At 43.6% G+C, this 15574-nt stretch overlaps 1 pseudogene; it reads right to left on the bottom strand.

The window, feature by feature from the left end:
- Positions 1 to 12413: 12413 nt before the first annotated feature.
- LOC122093052 lies at positions 12414 to 13028 on the bottom strand (annotated as a pseudogene).
- Between the last annotated feature and the right edge of the window lie 2546 nt (positions 13029 to 15574).

Below are 15574 nucleotides of genomic sequence, written 5' to 3'. Positions count from 1 at the left end.
CTGACAGAGAGTTGGAGTTTGCCATAGACTTGATTCCTGGAGCAGCTCCAGTATCAAAGGCTCCATATAGGATGGCGCCAGCTGAATTGAAGGAGTTGCAGATGCAGTTACAGGAACTATTGGAAAAGGGGTTTATTCGCCCAAGTGTTTCACCTTGGGGTGCCCCGGTGTTGTTTGTCAAGAAGAAGGATGGTAGTTTGCGTATGTGCATAGATTACCGGGAGTTGAATAAGCTAACCATTAAGAACCGGTATCCATTGCCACGCATTGACGATTTATTTGATCAGTTGCAGGGAGCCAGAGTATTTTCGAAGATAGACCTTCGGTCCGGCTATTATCAGCTCAAGATAAAGAGTAGTGATATACCCAAAACAGCATTTAGGACTCGATACGGCCATTATGAGTTCCTAGTGTTGTCCTTCGGGTTAACCAATGCGCCGGCAGCATTTATGGATCTAATGAATCGAGTATTCCAGGATGTGCTCGACAAATGGGTAATTGTTTTTATTGACGATATCTTGATCTACTCCAAGACCGAGGAGGAGCACACTCAACACTTGAGAATGGTGTTACAGAGATTGAGAGATCAACAGTTGTTTGCCAAGTACAGCAAGTGTGAATTTTGGCTTGAATAAGTTGGATTCCTGGGGCACATAGTGTCTAAAGCCGGAATCGAAGTGGATCCTGCTAAGGTAAAAGCAGTAGTGGAATGGGAAAGTCCCAAGAATGTTACTGAAATTAGAAGCTTCCTGGGATTGGCTGGATACTACCGGCGTTTCATCGAGAATTTTGCTCGGATCTCAGCACCAATGACCAAGTTGACTAAAAAGGGTGTGAAATTTGACTGGGCAGAAGAATGTGAGAAGAGCTTCCAGGAATTGAAAGAAAAGTTAGTGACTGCCCCTGTGCTGACTATTCCTGAAGGCACAGGTGGAATGACGGTCTATACCGATGCTTCCAAAGTTGGGTTGGGTTGTGTTCTCATGCAACGCGGGAAGGTAATAGCATATGCATCCCGACAACTAAAAGAATATGAGAAGAATTACCCCACTCATGACTTGGAACTAGCGGCAGTCATTTTTGCCCTTAAGATCTGGCGACACTATTTGTATGGAGAGAAGTGTGAGATATACAGTGACCACAAGAGCCTGAAATACTTCTTCACCCAGAAGGATTTGAATATGAGACAGAGAAGATGGCTTGAACTCATGAAGGATTATGACAGCGATATTCAGTATCATCCCGGCAAGGCTAATGTGGTGGCAGATGCATTGAGTCGGAAGACACAGACTGTGTCGCTTTCATGCTTAGCAGTCAGCTCACCACTTGTGCAAGAGGCGATGCTAATGGACGAAACCCTCTTGTATGAAGGGGTAACCCTAGAGCTTGAACCTCAACCAGAAAACCTTAAATGGTTGACGGTATCTTTATCGGCTCTACAAGTGCATCCGGCAATTAGGCAAGAGGTGATACTGAAGCAACCTTTGGATCCTGAATTGCAGCGGATCAGAGTTAAGGTTCAAGACCAAACAATGAACGACCCAGATTTTACTTTAGCCAGGGATGGGGCATTGATGTTTCGAGACAGATTGTGTGTACCCGATGATTTGGATATACAGGATAAAATCGTGAGAGAAGCACACAGCTCCGAGTACTCACTTCATCCAGGAAGTACCAAAATGTACAAAGACCTCAAACAGAGTTACTGGTGGCCAAGCATGAAAGTCACCATAGCCTTGTATGTGGCGACTTGTCTTACCTGTCAGAAGGTGAAAGCTGAGAGGCATCGACCTTATGGTACCCTTCAGCCACTCCCAGTACCAGAATGGAAGTGGGAAAGGATTACAATGGACTTCGTCACCGGACTACCAGGTACACCTAAGGGAATGGATGCGATATGGGTGATTGTGGATCGGCTTACCAAGACTGCTCATTTCATTCCTATCAAGACCAAGTTCTCCATGGCCAAACTAGCACAACTTTACATGGACAACATAGTGCGTCTACATGGAGTGCCAGTGAGCATTGTTTCAGATAGGGACCCAAGGTTCACCTCCAGATTTTGGAAAAGCCTGCAGCGTGCCTTGGGATCGCAACTGAACTTGAGTACAGCTTTTCACCCACAGACGGACGGTCAGTCGGAGCGAACCATACAGATCTTAGAGGACATGCTCAGGGCATGTGCAATGGAGATGAGTGGCAGCTGGGAAGAATATATACCTATTATGGAGTTTGCATATAATAATAGTTACCAAGCTACAATTGGGATGGCTCCATATGAAGCGTTATATGGCAGAAAATGCAGAACTCCTTTGTATTGGGATGAGGTAGGTGAACGACGAATGTTAGGGCCGGAGATGATCCAGATGACTTGTGACAAAGTCGACGTTATTAGAGAACGGATTAAAGCAGCTCAGTCCCGTCAAAAGAGCTATGCAGACACCCGCAGGAAGGAGATTGAATTTCAGCCAGGAGAAAAGGTATTTCTCAAGATCTCTCCTACTAGAGGTTTGCAAAGGTTTCACAGAAAGGGGAAGTTGAGCCCAAGATACATGGGACCATTTGAGATCTTGTCCCGGGTTGGCTCAGTAGCCTACATGCTTGCTCTACCACCTTCGCTTGGAAATGTTCACAATGTATTCCATATATCCATGCTGAAGAAGTACGTGCATGATCCATCTCATGTACTACCCGTGGAACCAGGGTACCTAGAAGCTGATATGACTTATATAGAGCAGCCAGCTGAAATTTTGGACCGAAAGGTGAAAACCCTTCGCAACCGTTCCATTTCCTATGTAAAGGTGCGATGGGCTGGTCATTCACTTGAAGAAGCATCTTGGGAGGTAGAAGATGAAATGCGAGCCAAGTACCCTCATCTTTTTGATCAACCAGGTACGCAATTTCGAGGACGAAATTTTTCAGAAGGGGGGGTAATGTAATAACCCGCTTCTTAAACCCGGTCTGATTTCGCGGTTGAACCGGTTGAACCATGCAGGAACCGAGCCAGAGGATATTAGAGTGGGTTCCTTATGGGCTATGATGGCACGGGTGACCTTAAACACCGGCTGGCCCGACAAGTCCGAGCCAGTGCCAGAAGAGACGGGAGTGCCCAAACCGTGTACGTGCACCTACCATAAAGCTATGTACGGATAGAACAGGTATTATATCCGTATTTTAAGGTTATATACGTATGCTACATTGTATGCTTGGGGTAGGGTCCGAGCCGAGGTCAGAGCCCGGTCAAAATCCCAAGTTTTGACTCTCGGATGGGTAGGACCGGTGGGTACCCCACCCACCTGAGTGACCCATCCGACACTATTCACTTAATTAGGAATAGTATATAAGACCTTATGATTTCCTTCTTTTCCTTTTTATTTCCCCCGTACGTTTGGGAGAAAAGTACAGAGGAGAGAGAAAAAGAAAGGGAAGAAGAAAGGAAGAGGAAGAAAGGGAAGATTTCAGCGGCACCGAAGCTCGATCTTGCCATTCCGGTGCCGGAAGAGTAATCTTCAACTCGAGATCTACAGTTGGAGGTAAGAAAAGCTGGGTTTTATGAACATTAACCATACCCACGCTTTAAACCCTTGATTCGTGTATGGTTTCTCAAGATCTTGTAAACACCCTTTGAAATGTTGAATCTAAGGTTTAATAGATGATTATTGTGTTGATCTTGAAGGATTTGAAGAGTTATTGACAAGATAGAAGGAGCATTGTGAGTTGGAAGTGTTTTGAAGTGTTTGGAGTCATTCTTGAGCAAAGAAGGTAAGATGGTTCCCCTCACTCGAATCTAACTTAGATCTAAGCTAGAACCATCCCATAGGACTCTAAAGGTGTGAAGAATGGGTTGGGAAAAGCCCTATTTGGATCCCCAAGGAATGGAGGAAATGGAGAAGAAACTGGGGTTTTTCCGCCAAAACCGGCGGGTGCAACCGGCGGGTCCCTACCCGCCTGAGACACCCACCCGAGAGGACCAGAGGGTTCTGGCCAAACCGGCGGGTAGGACCGGCGGGTCCATACCCGCCGGTCCCAAACCGGCGGGTTGGACCGGTGGGTCCCTACCCACCTGTCTGGCACCCACCCGTGTGGCCCCGAGGGTGATCCGGGGGTCCGATTGAGCCCAAATCGGACGTGTGACCTTCTTTCGACGTTCTAAACACGATTTTGAAGTCGGATTTCATTACTTTTGATTCTAAAATGGTGAAGTACTAACCCCGCTCAATTATGTTAGGTTCACCAAATCATACCCGATTCGCTCCGGATCTCGCCCGTACCGAACGAGACTTCGTGTACGCTACAAGTAAGTGGAGAGAGGACGTTTGGCCTATTTCAAGGCATTTTTTTGGCATTCATATAACTATATCTAATTTAGTCATGTCATCATGAATATGCTATATAGAGTAGTCATCTCACACTTTGATGTGCATTTATGCTATGTTTACTTTCAATTGCAAATTGAATGTGATGCTATATGTTGAATGTGTACATCATGTTGCATAATGCCTTGATAGACTAGATGCCGTGGTCGGCTTGGAAACGAATGCATTGGTGGCCCGTGGTATGGGACACGGTGGCACTATGCAGTCGTACTGCATATAGGAGCATGCGGTATTAGGATTCTCACCATCCCGTGCTACAACCCTTCCCAACAGGGGTTGAGGTGTTGGGTTGCCATTTGGGGGGAAGCAGGGGTCACGGTTGTCGGACACTGTGGCGGTTAGGCATTACGCCCGGCGAGTCGTGTAGGACAGCCGGCAACCCCGGTGGTATTTCAAGAGGGCCAATCGTACTGCTTTTAAATTGCTGGAGTCAGCACTGTCATTTAAATTATTTACATTTCTGTTGAGAGCCGGTGGACGGCATTGTCTTTATTTTTCCGAGTACTCACGGTGGGCCTTCTCCAACAGCCCTATGGGCGTATCGCGGGAGGGAGTTCGCGGCTCGTACCCAGAGTATACGCGCACTGTGGTTGTAGTAGCACTAAAACCAAAGACTTAGTAATGTTGATTAGGTGTATGTGATATAAAATGACTTGCATGGCATGTAGTGCATATGATGTGATGTGTGGACCGTTGTGTGTGGTCCACCTCTCTACTTACTGAGCTAGTGAGCTCATTCCACGTGTACACCCCTTTTTAGATGATTTTGCAGGTCATGCACCTGAGGAGCAGGGGGTGGGTCCCACAGTCGAGTTTCCTGGAGAGGACTGGTGGACCCCTGATGAGTTTGAGCATGGCGTAGACTGCGCGTGTGAGAGCTGTGCTGCGGGACAGCAGTTTTGAGGTCGTGTTGAGTTCCACTACCGAGCCGAGCTGTGTACTCTGATGATTTTGACAAATTCCTGTATATACTTGATATTTGAACTTTATTCTTTTTGTGTATATATATTGCCTTCGGGCCCAAATGTATATATAATTATGGTATCATCATTGGGTATCAGGTATATGGGAATTATTGCAGGTAAAACTTAGTCTTCCGCTGATTTGATGAGTTGATGTTAGTGTGTGTATGCTGTGGTGGAATACAGTGTCTGATGATCCTGGCAGGTTTGGGTTAACCGGTGTTAACTCGGTCACCGCTCCGGTTCAGTGCGAACGGGGTGTGACAATAAATCCCTGATAGCGGGAATTAAGTTAGAAAAGAAAGTAATGGCAGATGACCTAGTCACACATAGTGACTCCCAACTGATTGTGAACCAAGTCAAAAGAAACTATGAGGCTAAGGAAGAAAGAATGATCAAGTACTTGAAGGAAGCTCGTCGCCTGATCACTAGCTTCAGTGCATTTGAAATGTTGTAAGTTTTGCAAGAAGAAAATACCATGGTAGATGCCCTCTCCAAGTTGGCCACAGTGGAACTCAATGACTGTGCAAGCTCGGTATAATTTGAAGTATTGGAAAACTCGATTTACGGGTAAGACATCATGTGCAGCAAGGATATATAGCTAGTCGAGCCAAGCTGGATGGATCCTATTGTAGATTACTTATGAGATAGGCACCTCCTGGGAGATGAGTCAGAGGCAAGAGCGGTTAATAGAAGAGCAACTAACTATACCCTCCAAGGAGGAGTATTGTACAAGAGAGCAATATCATGGTCCCTGCTGAAGTGCCTCACATTGAGTTGAGTAGAAGAAACCCTCTGAGAGGTCCATGAAGGGATCTGCGGAGGCCACATGGGAGGAAGGGCACTGGCCTACAAGGTATTATGCCAAGGGTTCTATTGGCCAAAGATGAAGCAAGATGCAATGAAGTTCATTTGACGATGCTTTAAAAGCCAAGTACACGCCTCGATACCATATGCCCCAACCAAGAAACTTAGCTCCATAATCTGCCCGATTCCATTCGTAATGTGGGGAATGGATATCCTAGGACAGTTTAAGAAAGGCCAGGGTGGTATCCAGTTCTTGATTGTCACCATAGACTACTTTACAAAGTGGGTGGAAGCACATCCCCTAGTGAGGATCATCGAGCAGGCGGGGGAAAAGTTTTAATAAGAGACGACATCATATACCGATACGGTGTCCCAAAAGTACTATTAACTAACAATAGACGACAATTCAATAATAAAAAATTCAAGCTCTTCTGCAGGAACTTCAACAGTAATTTTTGAAACATTGCATTCACACACCCTCTATCAAACGGCTAGGTAGAAAAGGCCAACCACACACTTTTGGATGGGATCAAGAAAAGGCTGGACCTGGAGAAGAAAAACTGGGCCGACCAACTACTCATTTGGGCTTATCGCACCTCAGTTTGGACCCCCACAAAGGAAACACATTTCTGGCTGGCATACGGGGCTGAAGCCTTAGCCCTGCGAAGATGGCCCAAGCTTCGTTTTGGTCGACGGTATTTGATGCATCACAGAATGAGGCAGGGCTTCAAGCAAACATCGACTTCATAGATGAGATCCAAGAAGAGGCACTAATTCGAAATGAAGCCTACAAGCAAAAGGTGTGGTAGTATCACAACCAAAAGGTTCGGTCACAAGGATTTCTAATAGGCAATCTTATCCTCAGGAAAGCAACGACAACAAACCTAAGAAATGAAGGCAAACTAAGTGCGAAGTGGGAGGGCCCTTATATAATCTACAAAGTGGTTCGTGCCAGTATTTACCACTTGTAGACTCAGGGGGTACATCTATACCAAGAGTATGGAATGTAAAAAATCTCAAATTTTTTTATTAGTAGATCACATTGAAGTTCTGCATGTCCGGGTGTTAGTCTTGCAGATTTCATGCTTTTAATACCTTTGTTTTCATATTACAATATTCAATTTCATTCATGGAGCAGATTTGACTCTATTTCGAAGCAATATATATGTTATAAGTGTATGCCACCTAATAATAGATGAAGAAGTTCTCTTTCAATACTTGCTCACTATTCATAAGACTGAGCCCCAGCTCGGCACCCTCTAAGACAGAGCCCCAGCTCAGCACCCGCAAAGATCAAGCCCCAGCTTGGTGCCACAAAGACCAAACCCAGGTTTGGCACCTTAGAAGAACTTAGCACCTAAGACACAAAGATCGAGCCCCAGCTTAGCACCCGTAAAGATCGAGCCCCAGCTTGGCACCTATAAAGACTGATCCCTAGCTCGGTGCCACAAAGACCAAACCCAGGTTTGGCACCTCAGAAGACCTTAGCACCTAAGGCACAAAGATCGAGCCCCAGCTCAACAACCATAAAGACCGAGCCCCAGCTCGGCACCAGCAAAGACTGAGCCTTAGGTCGGCACCACAAAGACCAAACCCAGGTTTGGCACCTCAGAAGACCTTAGCACAGAAGGCACAAAGACCGAGCCCAAGCTTGGCACCCACAAAGACCAAGCCTCAGCTCGACACCACAAATACCAAACCTAGGTTTGGAACCTTAGAAGACCTTAGCACCTAAGGTACAAAGACCAAGCCTCAGCTCGACACCCTCTAAGATTGAGCCCCAGCTCGGCACCCATAAAGACCAAGCCCTAGCTTGGCACTACCATGGCCAAGCCTCGGAGTGACACCTCAAGTGCCCATAAGCTAGGCATATGAGGCCAATTTTGAGCTCATCTAGATAATGGAACCACACTCCGACTGCTAGAAGAATCCTTATTCCTCATACAGTAAAAAAAAAAAAAAAAAGCTCATCCGGAGCTATGCTTGAAGTACAAGAAAACAAGGAAGCACAAAAGTTCTGAGAAGCGAAGACATCAAAAAAAATATTTTCCATTCATGAAAGAGGGGTGAAAACCCTCAAAGTACATTACTCCTGAAGGAGACATTTACAGAAAAGAGAGAGAAAAAGGAGAGGAAAATAGCAACAAAATTACAGGGCTTGAGGGGGCTAAATTGGGGGACTAGTCTGCGAGCCTAGCTCTTCACTTGGCTGTCCTTCAGGTCGGCTTGGGTCACCTCTTCACCACCGTCAGCCTGACCACCGAGCTGCACTAAAGGAGCAGGGGCAGAAGTGCGCTGCTCATAGTCCGACAGATAATAGTCTGACATCTTGCCTAGGATGAACTGGATGGCATTATCCGAGCCACCTTGAAATGAAGCAATGTTGACATCAATCAACCACTTCTGACCAGATGGGGAGTTCAACCACCTCTTAGTAACAGTTTCATTGTTAGCCTCCAGCTCGGCTCGGTGCTGCTTTTCCAGCTCGTCGATCCTAGTTGTGTGCTCCTCCTTTTTGCTGGCATCTTGAGCCTCAGACAACTCCCCCTAGAGAGCATCCTTCTCCTTGATTAAGTTGCTGTTGGCCTTGACCTGCTTGGTAACCTTGCGTTCCAGCTCTCCAGCCCTCAGCTCAGCATCCTAAGCATGGACCCCCTCGAAACAGGCCCTCTTCTTCTCAGCCTCCAGCTGGCCCATGACTATGTGTAGCTCCTTATGAAAGCATTGTGACTCGTCCTCCGCCTTTGAACAAGCAATGGCCATGTCCACAAATCGGTGAGTAGCCTCGATTGAGAAATTAAAGCCCTGCAAAGACCCAATAAAGTGGTTAGAGACACCCCAAAACTCAGGAAAGACAAGATAAAGGTTGTAGAAACTCACATTGCCGATTCACATGTACATCTGGTCGACATACTCGACAGGAGAAAACTTCTTTTCACTGGTAATGTCCCTCCTGGGAAGGCTTCGACGACACTAGACCCGAGCATTGTTAGGGTCCAGCATGGTGCCATTCTCAATTAGGTCCTCCCAGGTCAACGGAGCCCTCTTCCCTGTCTAAGTAGCCTTAGGAAGGTTTTTGGCAGTGCCCCTCCTCAGGTGAATGCCTTCTCTTCTAGCCCTCCTGGCCACCGGTGGTTTGGCTCGGTGTGGCGGTCTGACCCTAGACCTCGTCTCCCAAAGGACCCTCTGGCCCTTTAGACAAGCTCGAAGTTCCGTGTCGAGGCATGTACCTGACGTGCACCTCTCCAGTTTTGCCCACTATAATAATTAGTGAGGCCTTGTGACCCGCACTAGTGGGCGGAGTAATCTTTCCACCAATGCCTGGGCTCGAGACGACCTTGCCCTTATTCGCAGCCTTCTGGGCGGCCTGCTCGGTCACATCCTTCTTCTGCACCTCTGCAAACGCCATGACAAGAACCTTGGGGTCAACCTTCATGTTCACCATTGCAAAACAAAGGTGAGCCAAACTGAGTTAGTACAAAGATCGAGCTGAGAAAAGAAAGAGACCAGACTTAATTAGACCCTCACCCTCTTTGGGGACGTCTCTCAGCTCCCACTCCCAAAGAAAGTCATCATTCTGCAACCTTCGGACATCCACGGCCTTGCCACTCAAACACATTTGATAGGTTTGGAGGTCGGCTTCTGACAACTTTGGAGCTCGGTTCAGCTTCCACAAAGTAGGCTTATCTCTGCTAGAGGATGAGTCATCAGAGATAGGGCACTTAGGGTGGTTCTCCCTAGGCCTTGTGACCGTTAAAGGGATTGGTTAGATAGGGTTAGGATGATGGATAGATGCCATGCTGGAATCACTAGGCCCGACGTTAGGAAGAACAGTGGGATGAACAGAACGAGTCAAAGCCATAGTTTGGAAGCTAGTTACTGGTTGAAGATGTGAGGTCGAGTTGAGCTGATAACTACACTGAAGTGTCGAAGGACAGACTTGCTATGAGCGAGTTGAGCTGACTTGATCTCTTGAACAAACATGAAGTCATCTGTGAAGGAAAGCGCCCTATTTATAGGAGACAGAGGTGGTGAGCGAACTGTTGGATTTGGCTAAAATTAGCGACCACCCAAAGCGGTCTCTTTGCCTACCCGAGGTGAAATAACGACAAAGAGACATGTGACAGAAGTAGCGCATTTTATGCTGAACAGATAGCACATGCCAAACAGAGATCGAGATCAAAGTAACTGCTATAGCAGACCAATCCGAACCGCTAGAGTGGGGGGCTGGTGATGAGGCCAAATGTGTCTCCATCATCAGCATGACTAAAGCATGTATACAGACCTGCTACCTCGATCTCTCCTCAGGCCGACCTGCCACCTCGGTCTCTCCTCAGGCTGACCTGCCACCTCGGCCTCTCCATAGGCTGACTTGCCACCTTGGTCTCTTCTCAGGCTGACCTGCCACCTCGGCCTCTCCACAGGTCGACCTGCCACCTCGGTCACTCCACAGGTCGACCTATCACCTCTACCTCTCCTCAGGCCGGCCTGCTGCCTCGGTCCAGCACAACCAAGTAAGGCGCCCAGAAACGTGCACACGTCCACTCCTACATTCAAGGGACATGACTCCTAATTATAGGGGTAGGACTCAATCCACTCACATCCCAGATGTGTCCACCCTTCTCACGGCTTGTACCTTTAGGATAAGAGGGGAATATTCCCAGAACATACCATGGAACCCAGAATATTCCCAGAATCACAGAGCCACTCCCTCAAGGACTCTACACCTAAACAAGACTCTCCACAAATGTCTCTCCTTCTCTCCCCATCACAACCTGTAAATATCAAGGTAAGCCTCCATCACAAGGGGATCGAACACTTTTTTTTGACTAAAGCTCTCTTGAGAAAAATGTTGTGGAAAGATTTGACTTAGGCATTGGAGAGTCCTACGTCGGGTCAGCCCGGCTCTCCCTATCTTCTCTTCTGTGCAGATCGACTGGAGCATCAGTAGTTGCAAGGAAAATTGGCTGGTCAATTTTTACCGCATCACATAGTATCTAAACCTTTTCAATCTAATTTGATACTCTTAATATGACCTCATTTATCTATTTTGAGCAAATGCATAAAATTTCTTTTAAATTAAATATGATTTGGATCTTGAATGGTGCAAAGAATCATTTTGCGGGTCTCACACATTTATTGGGCATTTTGGCCATTTCTAGATAAAATTCAGGTTGATCACCATATAAAAAGAAAGTAATTGAAGAAACATTCAAGGAGATATAAGGCACATCATAATCGGTCATGCTAACATTTTAATTGAACCATTTAAAAATAAATGAAATCTTAAAGGGTATTTTGAAAAATACTAAATCGTAGTAGGGTATTTGTAAACCCTAGGGGGAATTGAATTATTTCATTTCTTCAGTTTTTCCACTTTAGATTCTCGTAAGTTCTTCCTCCATCTCATTTTCCCTCAATTTTTCTTTTTTTGGCAGTTTGATCTCATCATTCACCTCCCCCTTGGCTGCTTCCTTAAGCCCAAGAAATTTCATCAATTCCACTCCACGACCATATTTGGCACTTTGAGTTTTGCCACATAAGCCATGCTTTGGCAAGCCTTGACATTCGATTCTATCAAACCGGACATGCCTACAGTTAAGCTGGACTCTCCCTCTCATGCATAATATAAATTTCTTATTTTTTTAATCAATTTTATATTTATCTTAAATATTCTTCAAGTATGTGTTAAAGTAGGCTTTTTGCATTCAAACCCAAAAAAAAAAAAAAAAAAAAAAAAAAATCTCTCTCTTGCTTCTTAAGGTAGATGTTTTCACAAGAAAAACCTTCTTACTTTGTTGTTTTCTTCTTTCCCTTTTCTGGATATATCATACAAAAATTCGACAAAATAAACCAACGGAACAATGTGTACGCTTTTTTTTTTTTTTTTTTTTTTTTGGGTAATATACAAAGTGTTCGTGTTTGATGACCTTTGAAGGGAAGAGGGGAAAATTACAAACTAAATTCCATACAAATTGCTTATCATATCATATGATCATATAATTAAATTGACAAGTTATTAAATAATTAATTACATAAAGTTGAATCTTGGACAAAATGGTCCTTAGAGTTTTATTACCTGATCATGAAATTAATTCCCTGTCTCATGGGAAACCGAAACAGATTAATTACAATACAACAATTCTGTAGATTAATGTTCATGAGGCCACAATAGATAAGTACCTATTCATAAAGGGGTCCTTATGACAACTTTATTTAGCAGTAACGTGTATGGGTCATGACCCCTAAACCCTATGATCTTAATGTTCTAAGAATTGACAAAGGGGTAAAGCTCATATCTTATATTACAGCTACCACTAAGAACTCGTCCTCCTTGTTTACCATCACAACTAGGAAGGTCGCTTATTGCCTCATCCAGGCACTTCTTGCAGTGAGCTCTAGAGAGGTCCCTGGTACACTGAGCCAAACCATAGAGCTTCTCTGAACCATCAACCACTAGCTCTCCAGTAGCATACATCTTTCAACCTTGATAAGCCTGAGTAGCTACCTGGTTGAGCAGTTCTCTAACTTTGTAATTGAACGTGTACGGATCACTTACGTTCTGTGTTATACATGTAGACTCTGTAGTTGGTGTCAATCTTGCCGAAGAAGTCATCATTTGAGTATTTCAAAAGACAATAATCGTACCAAATGATGGCTCCTTTGTCATTAGGACAGCTTTGGAGAATTTCAGTCTTTGCATCGGCAATACGGGTCTTACAATCGGTTCTTCAGCATCTCCTCGGCATAGGCCAAGCCCATATACGCTGTCGGGCTCCTTGCCAACTGAGATATGTCCGAAGCCTGAGGGAGGAATACGATGGGAGAGAGAAGACATCAACTGGTACAAGTTGGTCTCGTAGGTACCATTGGAAGTGTAGTTTTAGGTTGTGGAGCAGATGTGATAGAAAGGGCTTGCTCCAAGAACACCTTGGAGAAGAAGAGAGAGGGGTAGAAGGTAAAGAGGTGATAAACCCTAGAAAATGCATTTTTGGATTGGACATATATGAATATATGATGATGAGGAGTGAGATGTAGAGGCTTATTAGCTTTTTCACTTTGGATGCAATGATTTACTCTTGGGATTCTGGCCCTTTAAATGGCAAATATGGAATTATCAAAAGAAAGGGGAGCCATGTCAAAATATGACCTTGTAACGTGTAGACATTGTAGTAGATGAGAAATTCTATTTTATTTTAATTTACACATAATGTTGATTAAGTAATGGATAGACCGATTCAGTGCTTAAATTGTGATATCCCATCTGTGACTTGTAAACTCATTTCGGCCTAGACCCATAGACAGAGCTTGACATTTTTTTATTTTTTATTTGGTAAAGTCAGAGCTTGACATATAATGATGATATAAAAGGAAGTATGTATTTTTACCCACAAACTATTTGTCTGTCTGCCTTCATCTTGACTGTGGAAAATTACATGTTTGGATTTGTTCCAATCTTTCTATTTTTATTATTTTTATTTTTGCTTTTTTGTTTTTCTAAATGACAAGCACCCTTTTAGACTTAATCAGATTGCTCTTTTAGACTAAATCAGATTGCTACTGAGGAAAAAGAAAGGTCAAGAAAAACCAACAAAAGAAGAAAAAAAAAAAAATCTAATGTGAATAATTAGTTGAGCATTGAGGGTATTAGGGATAGAAATATGGCTTTTTTGGGGGGGGGGGGGGGGTTTGGGCCTGTGGGGTGGGGGATGAGATAGATTTTAACCAAAAATGAATACCCACATAGGATTGTTTTCCCCTAAACACCCACATGGGTCTGTTCCTCTCTATACTTCACACAAACTCTGCATAGGATGTTATTTCCCTAAACATCTTCTAAGACCAGTCAAGATTAGTACGGTGTCCCTAGGGTGTGTGATAAGGAGCCTTCCAAATTAGACATGATAAGTAGTGTTCATAGACAAGTAGAAACCATCAAGCCACCATCAATCGCAAACCATTGTTTATATAGTGTAATTAGTCTATTGCATCCATCAATATCTTGCTGATGTACCACCTTAATTAAATATGTAGTCTGTCAGTCGATGAGGAGTCCTGTTAGACCATATGTACCACATTCACTATAAGCTTTACATGTTTTTGCTGTAGCCAATTGTATGATAATTGCTGTGTTTTTACCAATTTTTTTTTTTTATCGTACACTGTTTTTCAACGATGGCTTTAAAGTCTTGCACCCTTGAGTAAGGTGCAGGTAGCAAGCTTAAATTTCATATTTTTTTGCTTGGTTGTGTTAAAATGTAGAGTTATTCCTTTGACTTTCATCCATTGCATGCCTCAGTTAAAATGAGGGGGTAGATTCTGTAGGCACTGCATTTTCACACCTTGGGGAAACCTTTTTGGCGATGATGATCAAGAACTATTAGACTGCTGAAGCGATCATGTAGAGAAATTAATCATTTTACCCTTGACCTAATTTCAATATAATTTGATTTAAAATTAATCGAATTTAGAATTCAAATTTAATTGCTTAAATTAAATATTTGTTTCAAATACTATGTTGAAATTAGGTGCCAAATTTGTCCGTGAAATTACATGTTAGGATAAATAGTTGAAATTTGACATATGATGGATATAGACTCTTCTCTAGATATTCAATAGTTAGAGTTAGAAATTTAATGAATGTGAAATTCATTAGCTCCCTTGGCTAAGGGATTGACACAGGATATAGACATGTGAACAAATAATGATTTTGATGTACATATGAGAGATCATTAGATAAGTGATATCAAATTAATAAATAAATACTATTTTAATATTAATGTATGCATGTTGTAGGTTTGCTCTTGTCCAAAGGTTAATTTATACCCGAAATTTGTTCATGGTTAGGGAAGTAGTTGGGCATTACCATCGTATGGTTTTCACATTGTGCGTTTTCTGTGATGTTGATCACAAGGCACAAGTGTGTGTCAACATATGTATATACATTGAACCAAGGATTAGAGTATCGGTATCGGTCGCCGTATCGGTGGACCAAAATTAAGATACGTATCGGAGGGTATCGTATCGTATCTGAGATACGCTAATATACTCTAAAGATACATACATAAATGGATATAAAACACCTTTCTAAACACTTTTGCATTAAAAATTTATTAAAAAAAGCTATTGATAACATGTACTATGCATAAACACTAAATTGAGGGTATCACACTAAGAATTCAAGGTTTATAGCTGTCCCATAAAAGTAAAATCCTTGTTCAAAACCTTGATTTCCACTTTAGTTAGAGAGAAATATGACTGGCAGCAACTTGGGAACAAAAACACCTCAAAAAATCGTGTTTTTTGAAAAAATACCCATCTTGGCCATTATATGACCGTAGCGCTGTATCGGTACATACCGATACTCACCGATATGTACTGATCGATACATACCGATATTCACTGATATGTACTGATACTCATCGATAT

Source organism: Macadamia integrifolia, chromosome 11 (assembly GCF_013358625.1).
Source record: "Macadamia integrifolia cultivar HAES 741 chromosome 11, SCU_Mint_v3, whole genome shotgun sequence".
Taxonomy (NCBI): domain Eukaryota; kingdom Viridiplantae; phylum Streptophyta; class Magnoliopsida; order Proteales; family Proteaceae; genus Macadamia; species Macadamia integrifolia.
This window is presented reverse-complemented; position numbering and strand designations above follow the sequence as displayed.